Raw genomic sequence first — 19313 nt, forward strand, 5'->3', positions numbered from 1 at the left:
CCGTCCCTGGAGGTGTTTAAGAGGAGACTGGGTGAGGCACTTAGTGCCATGGTTTGGTTAGTTAGAAGGTGTTAGGTGATAGGTTGGACTTGATGATCTCAAAGATCTTTTCCAACCTGGTTAATTCTGTGATTCTGGGATCTTAAAAATGATAGGCAGACTCATCTGGACTTTACCCACTCTGGATAAAGTCCCTGAGGAAGCTTCTTGAAATGGCATTTAATTTCACAACCCTTCTGAGTTATTACAAACCTCTTCCAGAGGTTTCATTTGGAAAACAGAGAAGGTATTGGTGTGCTAAAATGAGACATGGTGCAATGATTTCAGGAACCTCCTGTTGGAAAAGTCAATCTTCAAACAAAAGTATGAATCTGTCAGAAAAAGTAATGTTCATATTTTAAATCTTTTGAGAAAGGCTCTGCTTGTCATAGCCCTGACAAAGAGATTCTTGTTTCATCTCAAGTTGTGCTGTGGGAGGTCTAGGCTGGACGTTAGGAGGAAGTTCTTCCCAGAGAGAGTGATTTCCCATTGGAATGGGCTGCCCAGGGAGGTGGTGGAGGCACCGTCCCTGAAGGTGTTCAAGAAAAGCCTGGATGAAGCACCTAGTTGATTGGACAGGGCTGGGTGCTAGGTTGGACTGGATGATCTCGGAGGTCTCTTCCAACCTGGTTGATTCTATTAACCACCTGATTTGGGACAAGATGCAATAACTTGCTCCACAAGAAATCACAATTGTTAGTTTTGGTGAAAGCCTTGCAGAGCCTCTCCTAATGGGTGATTTGAGTAAGGAGGTTCTTCTGAACAACAAAGACATCACTACAAATCTTATTACTAAACCTGTCAAGCCTCAGACTAAAAATTGTCTCCTCTGTTTCCACAGAAAGTTGTCAAAGGATTACAGTAACTACCTGGTGAGCCAACCTGGATCAATTACAGTAATTTAATCTTATCTTTACTGCTGTCTCCTGTGACAAGTGTGTCACATCCAACAACATAGCCACTTTGGACAGCCTGAACTGATACAGGTCCTCTGGAGAGAACAAAGGTACAAACCAATATACACCAACCACAGACAGAGTCATGATGTTTTCTTCCAGATTTGGTTATTGAGGTAAGATGTCTGATAGATTACTTGGTGAAGAAAGTACCTGCTTTACACACTTGCCACCTAAAGTCTAGAGGAGAAATTCTAGCTTTGTTGACACTGATGGCAAAGCAACCCCTGACACCAGTGAGGCCATCTGTTCTGTAGGAGATCCCTGGGTGCTTTTTTAGTCCAACCAGGAGTTATCTCCATAAAGATTTGTCACAGGAGAGAACCTGATAAAACCTTTGAAGCTCAGTACTGTCCCATCGTTTTGACCACAAAAACAGTAGCTTCAACAGCTGCAAAGATGATGAAGGAAATGGAACATCTCTCTTACAAGGAGAGACTGAGGCGGCTGGGGCTCTTTAGCTTGGAGAAGAGAAGACTGAGAGGTGACCTCTTCAATGTTTATAAATATGTAAAGAGTGAGTGCCAGAAGGATGGAGCCAGGCTCTGCTGGGTGATGCCCAATGGCAGGAGAAGGGGCAATGGGTAGAAGCTGAGGCATAGGAAGTTTCATTCAAACACAAGGAGGATTTTTTTGCCTGTGAGAGTGACAGATAACTGGAACAGGCTGCCCAGCAGGGTTGTCAAGTCTCCCTCTCTGGAGATATTCAAAACCCACCTGGACATGTTCCTGTGTGGTCTTGGGTAGGTGATCCTATTCTGCAGGGGGTTGGCCTGGATGAGCTTTTGAGGTCCCTTCCAGCCCCTGACATTCTGTGAGTCTGTGATTCTGTGCAATGGTGGTTGTAAATGTTAGAGAAGGCATTTAGGAAAGAGAGACCATTGCAAAGGCATCACCCTCATGTAACCCAGCAGTGTATGGGCTGCACCTTGCAGGAGGATCAGAGTTTAATCAACTGGTCTTGTGGTGTGCAGAGCAGGTGTTTGAATTGTAATAGTGCCAGGGCGGGGGAAAAGGAATGAAACTCCATTAAGGGTGCAGGAAAGAATAGCAGCATTTTTATGGTGCAAGAGCTGCTATGCAAGAGTCATGATAAATAACTCCTGTGTTTAAGAGAACAGAAAACATCCATGGCTAGAGATAAAATGAAATTCTGCACTGAAAATGGACAGCCTCGCACATCCAGCCCCTGTGGGTGTTATGAACTGATGCACTAAGACAAGGACTGTGTTAGTGCATCTTTCTGGAGAAAGTAATTGGAAAGAAAAGCAAAAAAAGCCCCAAGATGTCCCTTTGCAATGTCTCCATTTTATATCCTCTGCTATCACGAGAATGTTCTTACTCTCAACAGAAGAGGACTAGGAATCACCATGGAGACATCATTCCTACCTGATTAATCATCTGTCCAAAAGGTCATTTTCTTGGCTGTCAGATGCACGAGAGTCATGGCAGGTTCTTCAGGGCTTGAGAGGAGAGGTAGACTATCCACAAACGAAGGGAGGACTATCAAAGCGAGGGCTGCTCTGAAGATGATGTAAGCACATGAGACACTAACATAAGAAAACAAACCCAAAAAAAGTTGAAATAACTTTGAAAAGAAATGTTTGAAAAAGCTTGTGAAGATCAGGTAGAGAAGACAGTGTGAAAAATGAAACTGTCAAGGAGATAATGAGGCATAAATGTCTGTCAGAGAATAGGAAGCTCTAGTGGGTGGATCAGATGCTCATGACAGAAAAGTGGGGAAAAAAAGGGAAGGGAAAAAAAAAAGAGTCATGAAGGGGGGAGCTGAGATCATCAAATAGTGCCAGGCTATTCACTAGAGGACTGAAATGCTTTGAAGTGAAGGATACAGTCAGACAGGTTTTGAAAAGGTGGTGAGGAGCAAGCAAGGAGGAGACAGAGATGCCATCAAAGGCCAGAGACAAATGATGTAAAGCATGGGGCTTGTGGAGGCCAAAGGGACCTTGCATTTCATTTGTGGTAGCATGAAGCAGCACCAAAGTGAGAGACAGTCATAGAATGCCAGGGGCTGGAGGGGACCTCCAAAGATCATCCAGTCCAACCTCCCTGCCAGAGTAGGATCATCTATAGCCGATCACACAGGAATGTGTCCAGGTGAGTTTTGCATATCTCCGGAGAGGGAGGCTCCACAACTACCCTGGGCAGCCTGTTCCAATGTTCTGCTACCATCACAGGGAAGAAAATTCTTCCTCGTGTTTACATGAAATTTCCTATGACCCAATTTCCACCCTTGTCCTGCCATTGGGCATCACCCAGCAGAGCCTGGCTCCGGCCTCCTGGCACTCACCCTTTACAAATCTACAAACATTGATGAGGTTACCTCTCAGTCTTCTCTTCTCCAAGTTAAAGAGCCCCAGCTCCCTCAGTCTCTCCTTGTAAGAGAGATGTTCCATTCCCTTCATCATCTTTGTGGCTCTGCGATGGACACTCTCAAGTGCAGAGAGGCACTGCCATGGGCTGTCAGTATCCAAGAGACATCAATGGTTACTTGTGCTGGCAATGAACTTGGGCTGATTGCTAGCACACAGGAGACAGAAGAGAGATGGGAGGGAACATGATCTTTGGAGCATCTAACCCAAAGAAAATTTCGGGACAGGAGAAAGGGCGACACCAGAAGTCTGGAATTTAGTACCTGTTTGCCTCTTCTGGTCACTAGAGCCTGTGGCAGGCATGACAGGAGGCCTGGCATGACTACAGGTTTTATGGCTGATGTACTGAAAAACTACTGGAGGTTTCAGGAAGCCACCCTGCCATCATCCTGTAATGAGGCAGTTTTACAAGTGTTGATTTTCTGTCTGCTATTTTTATCCAGCTGTAATTAAAAGCAACTTGAGAGAGCAAGGGTGACAGAGGGAGGAGGAGAGGGGTAGAAAATTAAAGTTATGTGACTTCACGTTCCAGGGACCCAAGCTCAATTCTGCAACCAACTGTGAGGGCTCTTGAGAGGGGTTTTTTTTCCTCCTATTTTTCTTTTCTTTATTTTTTTCTATTTTTTTAAATGATATTTGCTAAGTTTTTAATTATGGAGCTCTAGCTCCCTGGCACTGTCATTTCCAGTCAGTCTCATTACATCTCTTGCAGTACATGGCCGTTAATACTAATTCCATAATGACAGTGGTGCACTGAAGTAAAATTTAACAGTTCCTCAGTTAATCATTAAAATTAGCCTATTTCAGTAGATGCTGGAGCTTCTAATGTTTCGGTGTAATGCAATTGCAGGTAATAAATGAGATGGTGAAAGAGGAATTTTAATGTGTTATCACCCCATGGAGGGCAATAAGAGTGCCTCCGATTCTGCCTGTGCCAGCCGATTCCTCCCCGCAATGGTTTGCCTGGCAAAATCTGCTCTGACACAGCCACAAGGGATCAAAAGGTCAAAGATGGTTAAGCAAATCAAAGACAGAAGGAGCACAGGTAAGCAAATAACCCACGTGTTTTCAAGGGTGATGCTGGGGAAAGAGAAATGGAAAAGGTGGTGTAGTGCTGGTCAGGTTGAGCTGGACTGTGGTTAGCCCACCAGGCATAGATTAGTTGGGCTTTTTTCTGGCTTCCATCATCTTTTTTATTACTATTATTAATTTTTTCATTTTATTGTCCCCAAATTGGATGGTCTTGCCTGCAAGACATGTCATGGCATAACCTAGAGCTTGAAGCTGCCTTATAACCTGGTGACCCAGCAGAGTGAGGGAGATTCTCCTCCCACTCTACTCTGCCTTTGTGAGACCTCGCCAGGAATACTGCATTCAGTTTTGGGCTTCCCAGTTCAGGAGGGACAGGACTCTACTGGAAAGAGTCCAAGGGAGGGTTATGAAGGTGATTAAAGGGCTGGAGCACTGCTCTGTGAAGAGAGGCTGAGGGATCTGGGGCTGTTTGGTCTGGTGAAGAGAAGACTTAGAGGGGATCTGATCAATGTTTACAAATATCTGAGGGCTGAGGGTGAAGAACAATGGGACAAACTCTTCTCAGTTGTGCCTTGTGATAGGACAAGGGGCAATGGGGATAAAGTACTGCACAGGAAGTTCCACCTCAACATGAGGAAGAACTTCTTTGCAGTAAGGGTCACAGAGCACTGGAACAGGCTCTCCAGAGAGGTTGTGGAGTCTCCTTCTATGCAGACTTTCAAGCCCTGTCTGGATGTGTTCCTGTGCAACCTGCACTAGATTCTATGGTGCTGCTCTGGCAGGGAGGTTGGACTCAACGATCTGTGGAGGTCATTTCCAACCCCTAACATCCTGTGATCCTGTGGAGAGGACATGACATTGGAAATGGTTCAAGAAAGCAACAGGTGTCTTGTCAGGTTAATGAGGAATTTTTGCCAATGAAGGTTTTTTTCCACCATGGGGGTGAGGAGAGGGGAGTTTTGTAGCCTTGACAAGACTGGTATAACAATAAAAGATGAAAATGTTGTTCTTCACAAGTGGGTGACTGGAGGGAAATCATTACTGCAGCTCCTCCAGAAATAATCACCATCGTCTGGTCTCAAATGTGGCTTCTTAAAAGCTGCAGACAGGTTTTCTTAAATAATGGCCTCAAAATCTTTGCTCCTTCCAAGAAGAAAACCGGTAAGCTAAATAACTCTTGGGCTAACAAGTACTTGGACTTTCAATCTAGTTCTTCTTTAGGAGCTACTGCCTTTAATAGCCTCGAGTGCTACAAAAAGTCTGTCTGGGCTCCGTAGGGCAGCGATTTTATTTTGGAGAGCCTTGAGGTAGTTCACCCTTTGGGGCTGCAGTGCCTGTGCTGGTGATGATGGACAGCATGTCAAGGCAGCCCCTATAAATCAGTGTAAGCTGATCTAAGTCAGCACAGCCGAATCCATTGTGCTCTTTGAAGCTGATCTGTGGAACACTTGTGGTCCTGCTGCAGCCCTGCAGGTCCTTTTCTTTCCCCTCTTCCTCCGCCCTCTCTGTCTCCTGCCAGAAACAGCCCAAAGCTGCTGGCCAAACCAGGGATTTTTCTTATCTAACAACTGCTGTGAGTTTGTGACCAAAACCAAACTATCAGATATTTTGAACAGTCAGATGCTAGTACATGTTGACTAAGGTCATACTGTGCTTATCTTTCTTCAGCAAGGAAGCTGCAGAGAGTAAAGTTGTGAGTGTTCATGCCTCACCTTCCCAGCGTTTGCACATGCTGCTTTCTCTTCCAAAGATGGGATCCATTCTTCATAAAAAGAGCAGCTGCAAGAATCACAATGGTAGGGGCTGGAAGAGATCTCTGGAGATCAAGCAGGTTTGTATAAAGAGTGCCAGACAGGAACACATCCAGGCAGGTTTCGAATGGCTCCAGAGATGGAGACTTCACCATCAATCTTGGCAGGCAGTCTGCTCCAGTGCTCTGTCACTCTTAAAGAAGTTCCTCCTTGTGTTTAGATGGAAATTGTTATGGTCAAGTTTGTGCCCCTTGTCCTGTCATTGGGTGCCACTTAAAAAAAAAAGCCTGGTCTCATCCTCCTGACACCCACCCTTAAAGCACTTAAGAGATCCCTCCATAGTCTTCTCTTTCCCAGATTAAAAGGACCAAATTCTCTCAGTGTTTCCTCGTAAGAGAGATGTTCTAGTCCCCTAATCATCTTTTTAGCTCTTTCCTATACCCTCTCCAGCCAGTCCCTGTCCTTCTTGAGCTGGGGAGCCCAGAAAGAGAAACAGTACTCCTGATGCAGCTTCACAAGGGCAGAGGGGGAGATAACCTTGCCACACTCTTCTTGATGCACCCCAGGATACTACTGGTGTTCAAGCTCAAGTAACTTTCTCTTTTGGCTCTCCTGTCCTCCAGGAGATATTCAGGCCCTCTCTTCACCTCAACAGACTGCTGAATTGGGTGCACCTGCTTTTCTCAAAAGAAGAAAGAAAGGCAAACCTATATTTTTCATACCAGTGAGTGTCTATGAGAGGTCAAAGCCAGCTAGGAATCTTGTTTACCTGCATGGCCCTACTTAGTGTCAAAGCCACATTATGTCCTGCAAACAACCTGTAGCTACCTACTCCTTACCCATAACAGGGCAGAGAAAGCGAGCGGTGAATGGCATCATCGTGGTTTAAAGCAGGGTGTTCTTGTACTTGTTCCACGGCACAGCTTTGCTATGGACTTGTCCTGACGTTGCTCCTGCCACCTGCACACAGCCTGCCTTGCCATCTGCAATAAATGCTAATCCCCAGCACAGCCCAGTGTTGTTTCCCATCAGCTTGTCCACTTCTGCTCTGTGTTTCATCCAAGGTCACAGCTACAGGCGAGTGAGTAGTTGCAACCCTTCCCCGGCTATTTGCAGGAGATTGTTTATTGCTGGAAATAAATCTTGTCAGGGTGTTAATTGACCTTCTCTGTAGTGTTTACTATCTTGTTTTTCTCCTCAGTTTACAGAAAAGGGGTGCATGATGTAAAAGATATTGCTAGCTTTGCTTTCGAGTGGTTGGAGGTAAAGCTGGTATTACCCTTAAGGTGTCCCTGTAGCATCTGCTCATAACAAAGCTGAGTAACTTGCAGATTGAAGCCAACCTCCCCAGCAAGGTGGGAGGCTCACTCTCTCCCTTCCAGGTGGCTGCTGCAGTCTGGCAGCCATCGATAAACACAGGGCCATGAAATGAAGCTTCATGGAGGAGAAGGAGAACTGCCTGCAGGTGGGACTGGTTGGTTGGGTGTTAATTTTGCTGCTGCAGGAAACAAGGGAGAGCCCTTCATGATGCTGCTGCCCCCCACTGCTCTTTTCTGCTGACTGCCGGGCGCTCAAAATACTGCTTCAAAGCAAAAAGGTGCTACATCATCAGGAGTGGTGGTAAAATGGTAGCTAAACATTGCTTTTAACGAGCAGGGAACTCAGTCATGTAGCTGTGAGGCCTTTAGGCAGCAAGAAGACAACAAAAATATACAGAATAAGGGCTGCTAAAACTTGGTACACCTAAATGAACATCATAAGGACAAATATTCTGTTCACATGTATCCTTTCAGCAGCACTTTTAATTTGTTAAGCCCAAGTGGTTTCATAAAGTGGAGCCCCTTCATCTTCATTAAAACTGATGAGAACGAATTGCAAGATGTGGCATTATTATTCCAGCGTGATTCACTCCCTGCACGAGCCTCCTGAGTGCTGGAGACTGCCAAGAAGGCTGCAGCACAGCCACCCTGAGCTTTGCCATCACCACCTTGACAAACCTGGGATGTTCTCTCTCTCGCCTGGACACAGTAAAGTGATGGCAGGTCTGCAGCAGCAGCAAGTAAGAAAAATAATAATTAAACAAAATAGAGAAGTCCCTTATTTAAGGAGGAATATGGGGAACTGGGGTTCTGTTTTCAAAGAGAAACCACTACAAACTCAGGAAGCAAAAGCCAAAACAACTCTTCAGCCTTTGCAAAATACTGCTTCATGTTCCTCATTATATAACGACACTGAGACCACACCTGGAATACTGTGTCCAGTTTTTGGCTCCCAAGTTCAGGAGGGACAGAGACCTGCTAAAAAGAGCCTAGTAAAGCACCATGAGGATGATTTGGGAGCTTGAGCAACTGCCCTACAAAGAGAGACTGAGAGCCCTGAGGCTGTTTAGTCTGGAGAAGAGAAGGCTGAGAGGAGATCTGATCAATGTGTCCAAATATCCAAGGGGTGAGTGTCAAGCGGATGGAGCCAATCTCTCTTTGGTGGTCAGCAGCAATAAGACACTGCACTACAGCTGGAGCCGCCCTGAGCCATAGAACCCTCTCTTAATGTATCTCTGGTCCTTTGCCTGCTCATAGACATGGCATGAAACAAAGCCTCAGTGACTTGGGCAACAGTCTGAGGCAAATGCCAGTGTAAGGGCAATGCAGTGGTATTGTGGTAGTGTCCATATATGACATTTCCCCAGGAAACATGGTGACACTACTGTGCTTTGGAGCTGCAGTTGCTCCTGCAGGGATGTAACTCTCAGCGAGCAGAAGTGAATCCAGGACCTCCAAGGCTTTGTCTAATTTCACTGCTGAGAGGGCAAGCTTCCCACCAGCTTCTGGTAACCAGATTTTGACTGTCTCCTCCATACCTTCCTTCTTGTTTCTCTCTCAGTTTCGTCCAACTGCAGACAGTTGCTGCTTGACTGTGTACATCTCACTGGTGCACACTGTGACATCTGTTTCATGTACTGTCGAGGAAAGATGGGGAGCAAAGCAAGCCCAGAATATTGGTTATTACTTTTTGAGGAGCTGAAGGCTTTTTCTACCATTTCAATGACAGGGGAAGACAGCTCTGTGCTTCTTCACTGGGACTTATAAATATGGATACAAGGAAAACCTCAGAAAGAAGAAGTGGGGAGGAGCAGCTGGCTCTGATTTCAAGGCGGGCACTCGCATTGCTGAGTGTATTAAATCACTACATAGAGGTACAGAAGCAGGGCAAGGGTTTTCCTTCGTCTGTTTGCTTTTTCAGACAGTAGGTAAACAAATTATCATTTGGGTGCTTGGCCACACCAAGACTTCTTAGAAAGAGAATCATGCACTAAAACGTGCTGTCTCTGGGGGAAAACTTAACAGTAGCTTCTCAGCAAGCACCTCTGGGTGAACCTGAGGGCAGCCCTCAGGCAGCAAGGAACAGAGGAAGGTTTGACTCTGCCGTGTCCATCTGCAGAGGGGTACTGGGAGGCAGCACAGAAAGCTGTCATCCCCTGAGCCAAAAGAGCAGGCAGGCACACAGATTTACTTCCAGAAATTAATAGTTAGCTTGCTGAAAGACCTAAAGGCAGCACTTAGTACATGCAGGGAGAAGCCCATGCTGAGGAGCTTTAATTAAACTAAGCAGCTTGCAGAATAACATTGCAAAAGGAAAAAAACCAAAACCAAGAGGATAAAAAGTGCAAGGTGCCAGCTAGTTATTAGCATAAACCCTCACCTGATACCTCACCAGGGACACCCTCCTTCCCCCACCAGTGCAGAATGCCCAGCTCCTAATCTCCCCAGATGGATGATTTAGGATGCAAAAGATCCCCTGCCAGCTGATGGATGAGGAAGAGGTTTGCCAGAAGGGATCCTTGCTCAGGGCTGGGAGGAGGAGAGTGAACAGCCAGGCAGGCAGCTTGCCTCTCATTATTTTGGTGCTGGCTGACGGCCAGGCCTTTCTGCACCGTCTTGCTGCTGGCTGGGAGCAAGGAGGCAGAATCACTCTGTCTCGGATTTTGGAGATGCAAAAATCGTTTTTTTCAGACCAATTCCTTTGGACAACACAGCTCAGTTCATCCCAGATTGTGTAATTTTGTCCCTGGACATTTCTAAACAACATTGTAGCATTTACTACGGACCAGTGATTTTTGTGATGCCATTTCTTTGTCTTTTGCTCTGACTCATAGAATTGTTCAGGTTGGAAAAGACATCCAAGTGTTGATCTGCCTGGGGGCATGGAGGCCTTACAGAGTGAGCTGGACAAACTGAATCAGTGGACTGAGGTCAATGGTATGTGCGTCAACGAGACCAAGTGATAAGTCCTGCACTTGGGCCACAACAACCCCATGCAACATTACAGGCTTGGGGAAGTTTGGTTGGAAAGTTGTCCAGCAGAAAGAGGCTTGTGGTGGCATGTCTGCTGGAAATGGGGATGTAAGATACTGGCAGAAGCAGCTGAAGTGAAGCTTTTCAGAGGAGAGGGTTCAAAATTCATTTCTGAGTTGATTCCACTGGTCTTGATGGTCACAGGGAGATGAGTTTAGGAACAACTGGCTCAGAGTCAGGGTGCAAACAGTGCTACCTTCCCCTCCTTTGTCTCACAGTAGAATGAACATATCACCCTTTTCAGGGCTGAATCACTCCTTTGTGCTAGCAGGCAAGTGGTGACATTCTGGCAGTGGTGTTTCCTGGCCCACGAAAGCACTTGTACAGGAGACTTCAAGCAAAACCATCTCCTCCATAAGGCACTGCTGCACTGGGTCTGAAGGCAGAGTGCCTGGAAGACACAGGTCACACTGCTGAAGCCTCTTGGTGTTGGGCATTGTGATATGCATGATCAGGTTTCTTCCACCAGCACATGGACCTGTGATTAAATGTTTAATAAGTTTATAAAAATCTGAGGGCTGGGTGTCAAGAGGGAGGTGACAGGCTCTTCTCAGTCCCACCCTAGGACAGGATGATAATGGGGGATAAACTACAGCACAGGAAGTTCCATCTCAACATGAAGAAAAACTTCTTCACTGTAAGGGTCACGGAGCACTGGAACAGGCTGCCCAGAGAGGTTGTAGAGTCTCCTTCTCCAGAGACTTTCGAGACCTGTCTGGATGTGCTCCTGTGTAACCTGCACTAGATTATGGTCCTGCTCTGGCAGGGGGTGGGGTTGGACTCGCTGATCTCTGGTGGTTCCTTGCAAGCTCTGTGATCCTGTGATCTGATGCACATCAGAAGTCACTTTGGCCATGACAAGACAAGTTGTGTCCAAGGCGATCATGCCACCCCTCTGCTGCTCCCTTCCATGCCATCTGTGCTCCATATGGTCCCAGTCCATGGGAAAATTTAATCAATCTTTGAGGCAGGGATGATTACCAGCTTTTAGCTTGCCCACAGACATCAATGCTATCAAAGAAGCCTAAATGTCTGCTCTCCTGTCTGAGGTATTGCCACACTGCAATGCAATACCTTTGCCTCGTATTGATCCACAAGTGGTGGATTATGCACAGCTGTTGACAGATAAGCCTGAAAATATGAAACAGCCCTCTCAAAGTGCTGGTACCATACAAAGCCTTTATTGAATAGCAATCTAAACATTCAGGCTGCTCCTCTCAGATAGCCTAATCTTTTCCTGCGTTAACACCTCCAGACTAAAAGGAATCAATTATCTCCATCAGTCCATATAGATTGCATGCTGCCTTTTTGGAAGCTTAGTCCTGTTCCTTCATTATTGAGTGATCAATAAACCCTTTCAGTAGGAGCATTTCACTATTGCATAATTGAAAACATATAAGTTTGAATTCAGTTGATCCTCTGTGTTGCTCTTTATTTGGAGGGGTGGATTTATTTCTTTGTTTTGTTTTCTGACATAAAGCAGCCCTGAAACATATCCAATCTGTTCTTTCCCAAACAGGGCATTCTTTTTGCTGCCTATAAGGAAAAAAACCCAACAACCAAACAACAAAACTAATAACAAAACAGGAGCCAAGACAGTAAATATTTCATGTTTTCATTTTCCCTGAATTAACCGTTACTCTTCCCTTAATAATAAGCTACAGAAGAATTGTCATAGCAACAGTGGCAGCTCCTTGAAGAAACTACCAGTGAAATGTAGCCTTGACTGCGCAGAGGTGGCTGTGCAGGTCTGACCAGAGCAATGATCCAAGCCAAGCTTTGAGATCCATTCCTTCTGTGACAAGATGAGTGGATGAGGGAATGGCTGTGGATGTTGTCTACTTGACTTCCAAAAAGCCTTTACACTGTTGCCCATAGAATTCTCGTGGACAAACTGCTCATGGCTGGGATGAGCACAGCTCTGCTGGATAAAGCACTGCTGGATGAAAGGACCCGAAGGGTGGTGGTCAGTGGTGTTAAGTGCAGCTCACAAGTGGCATCCCCCAGGACTCAGTGTTGGGACCACTTCTGTTTAACATCTTTATTGATGACCTAGATGAAGCCACAGTGTGTCAGCAGTAAGTTTGCAGATGACACCAAGTTGGGTGGCAGTGTTGATCTGCATGAGGATAGGGAAGCTCTACAGAGGGACTTGGATAGATTGGATGGACGAGCCTTCAACAAGGCCAAAGGCTGGGTCCTGCACGTGGGCCACAACAGCCCCAAGCAACGCTATAGGCTTGGGGTAGTGTGGCTGGAAAGCTGCTCAGCTGAAAGGGACCTGGGGGTTGTGACAAGCAGCTGAATATGAGCAAGTAGTGTGCCCAGGTGGCACAGAAAGTCAATGGCATCCTGACTTGTATTATGAATGCTGTGTCTACCAGAAGCAGAGGGGTGATTTTTCCCTTGTACTTGGCTCTGGTGAGGCCACACCTCAAGTATTGTGTTCAGTTTTGGGCACCTCACTACAAGAAGGATGTGGAGTTGCTGGACTGAGTGCAGAGGAGGGCAAGGAAGCTGGGGAAGGGCCTGGAGAACAGATCTTACAAGGAGTGTTCCAGGTGAAGCCCTCAGGTGTCTCTGGCCCTTCTGAGTGGGAGGATGCTCCAGGTAACAGGTTAGCCCACTCCTGCTTCCTGCCTGCACCCCTCTAAGAGGCAGACAAACCTTCTCTCTCTGTGCTTCCTGCTCTGCCTGACCAACACCTAATTGCTACAGCTGCTCCTGCTTAGCCACGTGGCCAAGCCTGCTACCTTCCTGCATTTTTCAAAGACAATCCATCTCCAGAGAATCCATTGCCATTGATTAGTTTGGAGGCTGAGGGGAAACCTCATGGCTGTCTACACCTACCTGCATGACATAGGGCAGGGGTAGGAAATGTGGTGGCACTACTTCAGACTTGAGCGATAGCTGCTGCTCCTCCCTCTGCCTGCACAACATTACGCCTTTGTCTTGTATTCCTCCAACTGGAGGTTTGTACCTCAGCCTGAGCTAATGGATAGGGCTCCACGTGATGGTTTGGGTGTACCTATTTACAGCTAGCACACTCACAGTATCACAGTATCACAGCATCACCAAGGTTGGAAGAGACCTCACAGATCATCAAGTCCAACCCTTTACCACAGAGCTCAAGGCTAGACCATGGCACCAAGTGCCACGTCCAATCCTGCCTTGAACAGCTCCAGGGACGGCGACTCCACCACCTCCCCGGGCAGCCCATTCCAGTGTCCAATGACTCTCTCAGTGAAGAACTTTCTCCTCACCTCAAGCCTAAATTTCCCCTGGCACAGCCTGAGGCTGTGTCCTCTTGTTCTGGTGCTGGCCACCTGAGAGAAGAGAGCAACCTCCTCCTGGCCACAGCCACCCCTCAGGTAGTTGTAGACAGCAATAAGGTCACCCCTGAGCCTCCTCTTCTCCAGGCTAACCAATCCCAGCTCCCTCAGCCTCTCCTCGTAGGGCTGTGCTCAAGGCCTCTCCCCAGCCTCGTCGCCCTTCTCTGGACACGCTCAAGCATCTCAATGTCCCTCCTAAACTGGGGGGCCCAGAACTGAACACAGTACTCAAGGTGTGGCCTAACCAGTGCAGAGTACAGGGGCAGAATGACCTCTCTGCTCCTGAGGGAGGAACAGGTCTGGATTTTGGTAAGAAAGATGCAGTGGTGGCAGAGGGCTGTGTGGCATTGCCAGGCCACTGCCCAGCCTGTAGCTATGAGTTCATACAGTAATTCATGTTTGGTCCTCAGACTTGAATACAAATGCTGGAGTACAATACTGTGAATGCTGCACTTCCCTTCTGTATCTTTTTCATCTACTCTTTCTTTACAGGAGTTTTAACTCACGGTGTCTTGAAGAAGGCTAGAGGAAACTAGGAGGTGGTAAGTAAAAATTGTGCTTGCATTTAATTCCATGAGATATCCTCACTAGCAGAGTGTGTTATTTTGTCACTTGGACCTTCCAGAATTAGTTTGACTTCCTTTAGCTTTGCTACCTAATCAAGTCTAGGTGGATAACAGTGGTTTAGTGCAATAAATATTCTGAAGTCTTTCCACAGACACAGAATGGTTTAGGTAGGAACACACCTTGAAGATAATCTAGTTGAAATCCCCCTGCCCTAGGCAGGAACGTCTCCTGGTAAACCAGATCATTCAAAGCCACATCTGAGCTGGTCTTGAACACCTCCAGGGAGGGATTTCTGAGAACCTCTTGTCCCTCACCCTCAAGCAGTGCCTTCTGGAACACTTCCCCATGCAGCTGCTACCTGAGTTAGAAGTGATGACCAAAAAAGCCTTTCTGCTTACAGAAGACTTATCGCTTTAATTTGAAGATCTGCTGAACACAGAATCTTCTGTTTGCAGATCCTTTTGCACCATTATGGCCTAGGAGTAGGGACAAATTGTTGCAGTTTAAGTACTGTAAAATATTAATAATGATTATTGCTTTTCTAACCAGGTCACACCAGTGGAGAATCAAAAACCAGTTTTCTCTGCCAGCAAAAAAAGGATGTTCTGAAGGAAAAAGTTCCACTAGCAGAGACAGTTCCTGTGATTACTGTTTGCTTCTTTATGCCTTACTATTTATTGATGTAAAACAAACCAAGTTTGCTCAGCTCTTTTACCAAAACCCAGTATCTTTTGGTAGATAATTCATGTAACATATTCTGTACTGTAAAAGATGGCTTTTCATATTTATTACAGACAGGTAGTACTGGAGATGTTGATGCAAAAAAAAGAAAAAAGATCCAGATTTTGTTTTTTAAAGATGCCTAATGTGAAATGTTATATTTGTACTTCTGATGTTATAAAGCTATTGGTTGGTAGAGGCAAAGAGGTCCTGACTGTAACCCACCTTCCAGTTTCTCTGCTACTGAAAGAATGTAGGTTGACAAAGAAAGAATTCTGCAACTTGTCCTTGTGCTGTAGCCATGTCAGAAATGTTCAGTGTTGTAAAGCTTTTTAAACACTCTGAAGATTCCTCTGGAAGCTGCCTGACTTTAAGCTTGCTTATTGCTTGGTTAGAAACTTAGATTGCTGCCAAGTCTGGAAAAGTTTGAGACTACTAAAACTAAGGATGATCTCAAACGTGTTTGTTGTTTTTTTGTCCTGCTTTGAGCGCTTCCTGAACAGAAGAGCTCTGCTAGAGCATCCATGCCCTGAGTTCAGCCCCTCCTGACACTGGTGACACGGGATAAGGTGGGAAGTTGGATACAGTGGAAGTGGTGTCCTGGCTAAGTGGGGGTGGGGTGGGTTGCAAACATGCTGGAAGGGCACAAACTAGAAGCAAAGTTCCTCTCATAACTTTCTTATTCACCACTCTTGGAACAAGGTGACCTTCGGACAATGCCAGCAAGAGTTTTAAGGTTGTTCTGAGGGCTTGGTCCAGAGCAACCTGAACACACACACGAAGAAACATCACCTTCACAGCTCCATCCGTGCAAGCTCGAATGAGGAGGGAGAAAACTGGGGCAGTGGGCACAGATGGCAAGGGCCAGCAGCCTGGACTCTCAAGAGACAGCACTGACCCCCTCAGTGACTGATGCAAAGGGAAGACCACCTGCCCCCAACCCTCACACCAGGTAGTGCCGGTGCCCAGTCACGCCTGCAGGTAACGGAACAACAGCCCCAGGAGCTCCACCACCCGGGTGGCCCCACTTTGTCTCGGCAGCCCAATGTGACCTCCTCAGTATTAGATATATCCACACGGATACAAGCTATAGGTTCATAGAAGAGTTTGGGTTGGAAGGGACCTTGAAGATTATCCAGTTCCAACCCCTGCCATGGGCAGCCAGTGGCAGTACAAGAGGACACAGTCTCAAGCTATGCCAGGGCAGGTTTAGGCTGGACGTCAGGAAGAAGTGCTTCACAGAAAGAGTGATTGGCATTGGAACAGGCTGCCCATCGAGGTGGTGGAGTCTCTGTCACTGAAGATGTTTAAAAGGAGACTGGATGGGGCACTTAGTGCCATGGGTTAGTTAATTAGAAGGTGTTAGGTGATAGGTTGGACCTGATCTTGAAGGTCTTTTCCAACCTGGTTAATTCTGTAATTCTATGATCTAGGCTGGTGATCTGTATCCTTTATCTCCAACATTTGGTATTCATTTTCAAGCTGAATTCAATAGAGGCAGAACGCCCTCATCTCTCATTTCACCTATTTTGCCTGCCTTAGGTTTCCATTTGGTGGTGGGCAGAAGATGCACTTTGTAGAAGCTTCTTCCATTGGCTCTTTCTGTGTGAGGCTCTTTCTGTGTGATGTCTCTGAGCAGTTTTGTGCCAACACCAGGCCTTGCAAAGGCTATTGGTGGCAGCCCACCCCTCCAAAGGTCTTTCATTGCTCCAGAGCCTTCCTCACTGACAGTTCCAGTGGCACGCCTCAGCACATCCTGCTCAGCACCGTGCTCTCATGCACGTCAGCATCTTGCTAATTGCTTGTTTACTCCCAGCGTATTCATAAAGATTTAAAACCCACCCTGCCTCCCTTCACAGCCTGGAAACAGAGGACTCCATTTAGCTTTCCAAGTGTATCTGAAAGTACTTACAGGCTTCATGGACTGCAAAAAGCCTGTGAACAACTGGATGCACAGAGCAGTTGTTGCCAGAGCTGTGACCTGCCATTTTAAGATGATGGTGACTGCACGCAGATGAACATCTAGGTGTAGAACAGCTATGGGAAGAGATGAATATCAGATGGACACATCTGATAACAATAATTACCTTGCACTACAGAAAACCTCATGGAGACTCAATGAAGTGTCAACAAAAATGGTTTTCCAGATAAAGAAAAGGAAAAACAAAAAAAAGAAAAAGTGGCTCAGAAGACACCAATGCAATAAGAATTTCAGAATGCTCTCCGAGAGATCTGGATCCCAAAGCTTTTCAGTGGGTGGTGGCAGAATGCCTGCATCCTATAAATGGGAAACCTGAGGCAGTCATGCACCAAGTCAGTAACAGATATTGCTATTATACAGGCACGGTACAGAAACACCACAGCAGGGCTGCAGCTGAGACTGGGAAAAGGCTGTGTGAATCCTGCTCTCCCATAATGCCATCCACAGCCACAGGCTGCAGTTGCAGTAACAGCCCTTCCACAAGTCGGGCTTTACAGGGAGGGTGGAGTTGCCACGTGATGATCACAGAATGTTAGGGGTTGGAAGGGACCTCTACAGATCATCGAGTCAAATCCCCCTGTCAAGGCAGATTCACCTAGAGAAGGTCACACGATAGCACATCCAGGTGAGTATTGAGAATTGGAGACTCCACCACCTCCCTGGGCATCCTAGTGCCTCCTTATGTTTAGATGGAACTTCTTATGGTCAAACTTGTGCCTGTTACCCCTTGTCCTGTCACTGGGCACCACCGAAATAAGTCTGGTCCCGTCCCCTGATACTCCTCCTTTTAGTATTTATAAGCATTTGTGAGATCCCCTCTTAGTCTACACTTCGCCGAATAAAAAGTCCCAACTCTCTGTCTTCTCTCATAAAAAAGATGTAAATGACCTCAGAGATCATCCAGTCCAACCTTTCAGTCACCTAGTCACCATTGCAGCCCTTTTCTGTACCCTCTCCAGCAAGTGCCTGTCCTTCTTGAACCAGGGGGCACAGAACTGGATCTAGATGTTGCATCACCAGGACAGAGTACAGGGAGAGCAGAACCTGCCTTAACCTGCTTGCTCCACTTTTCTTGATGCACCCCAGGCCTTCATAACCACAAGGGCACATTGTTAGCTCATGGTCATCCTGCTGTCCACCAGGACACCCAGGTCCTTTGCCACAGAGGTGCTATCTTAAGCTTTGCAATGTGCCATCATGAATGGAAGAGGAGAGGGAGAGGAAGAGGGAGAGGAGTAATATTTTCCGTTGGGAATGACCTATGAAGAGCGCCAAGTCTAACTGCCTGTCCATTTTAGAGTAACTGCCAGTTAAAGCAAAATATTAATGTCCAGACACCTGTTTAGGAAGACTGCTTGAGTGTTTGACCTCTCTTTCTTGGTAAAGAAGTGCTTCCTAATCTTCAATTCTTAAACCTTGTGCTCTGTGGCCCACAGAACCACCTTCTGCTGGTCAAAGGTGTACTCAAGTATAGCTGGAAGTGTCTTCAACAGGAATAGAGCATCTGAAGCAGGAGATAACAAAGGTGTGTTTGAAACACAGCAAGAACTGTGAAGAAGCCACTGAATTCCAGAACATAAATGAAGAGCCCACAGAACTCCTCACTGCAGCACACCACAGAGTGAATGAAACTGCTGTTGTGGGACACCTCAGGGCCACGGGGGGAATTCTCCAAGTACCAGTGCAAATGGGAACTGCTTCCCTTCTTTGCTTCTGTACAGGTTTTCCAATTCTGTAACTAGGTGCCCAATGCTTTACTCCAAGACAATAAATGCAATGAACATTCTATAAATGGAGGGTTGTTTGTAGAGGTATTTGAGATATCCTGGTGCCTCTGGAAGCATCTGCCCCCAACCTGGACTGAGATATCCCTGGAACACCTGACCAAAGGGGATTTTCAGTAGAGTCTGATTTCTTCTATTTTTAAAGTGGTCTTTCAGCCAGCTATAACAGCAAGTGGAAGGGCCTGTGATAAGAAATGCCATGCCAGAGGAGAAAAATCTCCTTTGGCATGGAGAAACACGGCCTCAGAGAGAGATATGACAACTTGAAAAGGACAGCCTGTCTTATTTTAGGTAAAATGCTCAAATTAGGTTCTCCCTCTACACAGCTTCAAAATGCCAAGGTATCTCTCCAAAAGGTACTTGAAATTGCAAGGCTGATTGCCCCTCACCAGCACCAGTCAGTCTCCAC

The 19313-nt window shown here is 46.4% G+C and overlaps 2 long non-coding RNA genes across 2 annotated transcripts; both read left to right on the forward strand.

Annotated features, from left to right (window-relative positions):
* Nucleotides 1-891: 891 nt before the first annotated feature.
* LOC135177126 (uncharacterized) lies at nucleotides 892-6213 on the forward strand. Its single transcript, XR_010302928.1, has 3 exons — nucleotides 892-1111; nucleotides 4236-4430; nucleotides 6086-6213. It is a non-coding gene; the product is annotated as an uncharacterized LOC135177126 (long non-coding RNA).
* A 6310-nt stretch (nucleotides 6214-12523) lies between these two features.
* Nucleotides 12524-15582, forward strand: LOC135177125 (uncharacterized). Its single transcript, XR_010302927.1, has 3 exons — nucleotides 12524-12598; nucleotides 14345-14394; nucleotides 14969-15582. It is a non-coding gene; the product is annotated as an uncharacterized LOC135177125 (long non-coding RNA).
* The last annotated feature ends 3731 nt before the right edge of the window (nucleotides 15583-19313 follow it).

This window comes from Pogoniulus pusillus, chromosome 7, assembly GCF_015220805.1.
Source record: "Pogoniulus pusillus isolate bPogPus1 chromosome 7, bPogPus1.pri, whole genome shotgun sequence".
NCBI classification, from domain to species: domain Eukaryota; kingdom Metazoa; phylum Chordata; class Aves; order Piciformes; family Lybiidae; genus Pogoniulus; species Pogoniulus pusillus.